Source organism: Odontomachus brunneus, unplaced genomic scaffold, assembly GCF_010583005.1.
Source record: "Odontomachus brunneus isolate Ranch 3 - 2012 unplaced genomic scaffold, Obru_v1 Obru_scaffold_282, whole genome shotgun sequence".
Classification (NCBI taxonomy): domain Eukaryota; kingdom Metazoa; phylum Arthropoda; class Insecta; order Hymenoptera; family Formicidae; genus Odontomachus; species Odontomachus brunneus.
Window position 1 is genome coordinate 81,014 of NW_022639732.1, and position 2,125 is coordinate 83,138.

General features: G+C 35.1%; 1 protein-coding gene across 1 annotated transcript in view; it reads left to right on the plus strand.

Moving 5' to 3' along the window:
• Positions 1 to 2,125, plus strand: part of LOC116853151 (receptor-type guanylate cyclase gcy-28-like) — a gene marked incomplete at its 5' end in the record, with an annotated part of 175,096 nt that overhangs the window by 48,374 nt on the left and 124,597 nt on the right. The window lies entirely within an intron of this gene.

Consider the following 2,125-nt stretch of genomic DNA (forward strand, 5'->3'; position numbering starts at 1 on the left):
GTGTTAGCAAATTAACGACTGTCTTCGAGAAGGATTACACGCCGAAGTATTCACCATTGCCAAAGTACAGGCAACTAACCCTGTAACTTATCTGTTCGAGGATTTTCGCGAATAGTCTGTCGCCGGAGGATTCTACAAATATGAACTGCATTGTGTTAACAATCCTGATGTATACCTGGTTGAAAAAGAAGGTATGCAGAGAAGGTGACAAGGTTTATGTGAAATGGTTGGGATTTAGCAATTTGTACAACTCATGGATACAAAAGGATAATATATTGTAAAATGAATTTTTATTGTATTAAAATAATCAATAAAAAATTGTTGTAATACATTTGAACCTTTATTGAAAATTGCAAACTGCTATCGAAGTTCTATTTTATATAAAAAATAATATATTTATTATCGCATTCGATATTATTATATCCTAACTTAATATACGTCTTAAGGCGGAACACCACGATAACGAATAAAAAAGAAGCTTAGTTTTGGGAATTATTTTCTAGGAAGCGAAAGAATCTTTTTTAAAGTCTTTAGTGCGGTCTTATTTTAGCATGCTTTGGCAACGTTTTAACATTTTTTTTAAACAAACAAACGAAAGATATAACGAATCTTACAAGGTGCACCCCGCCGAAGCTATTGTACGGCTCTGCAGTTTCCTTTGAGTTAGTCTGAAATAAAAAAATAAAGTATTTTTGTAAAGTATATGAGTGCAGCTTCGATTGCACGTACGGATTTAAAAAAATATTCTGTTGTTACAAAATAACGGTCGTTAAAAACTAAGTTGAAAAAATGCGTAAAAATGTGATCATTCTTTTGGGTTTATCTCTGAAACTATTTGACCAAAAAGAAAATCCCTACGTGCAAAGTTAGACATTTATGTTGTGAACAATCTGTTAAAATTTCAAATAGATAGGATGTATAGTTTTCGAAATATCCGCCGAGCCACTTTGAAAAATATGATTTTGAGATAAACGCATTTCAAGTTTAACTATTAGTTATTTGAAATCGTTATAGAAATCGTTATAGAAATCGTTATAGAAATCGTATAAGAAATCGAACAATATATCTTAACTTAAGTGCATCCACATCGGAACCATATAATAAACCTTCTGCATCAGTGAAAACTTCAGCGGCAGTAATTCTGGACTGTCTTCGTGCCAACCTAGCTTCGCGGGTCGAGTGTTGTCGAACTTGCACACCTGGATCTATCGCATCGCTACATGTGAGCTCATTGCTGTTGACATTTTTTTCTAAAGCAGCGTCAATGTTCGACGCTATTGTCTCCGAAAACGGTTGAATTCGCCTAAGGTCCAGCGCCTAACGGCCTCTAACTTATCTTCGATTCCATAATATTTTTCAATAAAAAGTTTTTATAATTAATAAATTTATATAATTATTAATTATTAACAAAATACTGCATCCAAACATTCCTTTCCTTTTTATTATACTTACTAGGTCTGTAAATATGAAACCGGAATTTGCCCATAGATGGCCCTAGCTGTCAATGTAGTTACCGTCAAACAGGGTCATTGGCGCCATTTCCTTGTTGACATCTCTGAAAAAGATTTTCAACTCACAACAATATAAGTTTCATACAACAGCATAGTTTGTAATAGCGTTGAACATGTCGAATTTTGTGCCTGGAAACTATAATTTGCGGACAGCATTGATTTTCTGTTACCATTTGAAGAAAACTGCTGCAGAATCGCATCGAATGCTTGTCGAAGTTTACGGTGAGCATGCTCTTGGTAAATCATAGTGCTTTGAGTGGTTTAAAAAATTCAAAAGTGGCGATTTTGACATGAAAAACGAAGAACATGGAAGACCACCGAAAAAGTTTGAAGACAGCGAATTGCAAGCATTGTTGGATGAGGATGACACTCAAACGCAACAACAACTCGCGGATCAATTAAATGTGACACAAGAAGCCGTCTCCATACGTTTGAAAGCCATGGGAAAGATCCAGAAGATGGGAAAATGGATTCACATGAACTGAATGAAAGACAGCAGGAAATCCGAAAAAACCACTTGCGAAATGCTACTCGCCAGATACAAAAGAAAGTCATTTCTCCATCGAATTGTGACTGGCGATGAAAAGTGGATATATTTTGAGAATCCTAAGCGT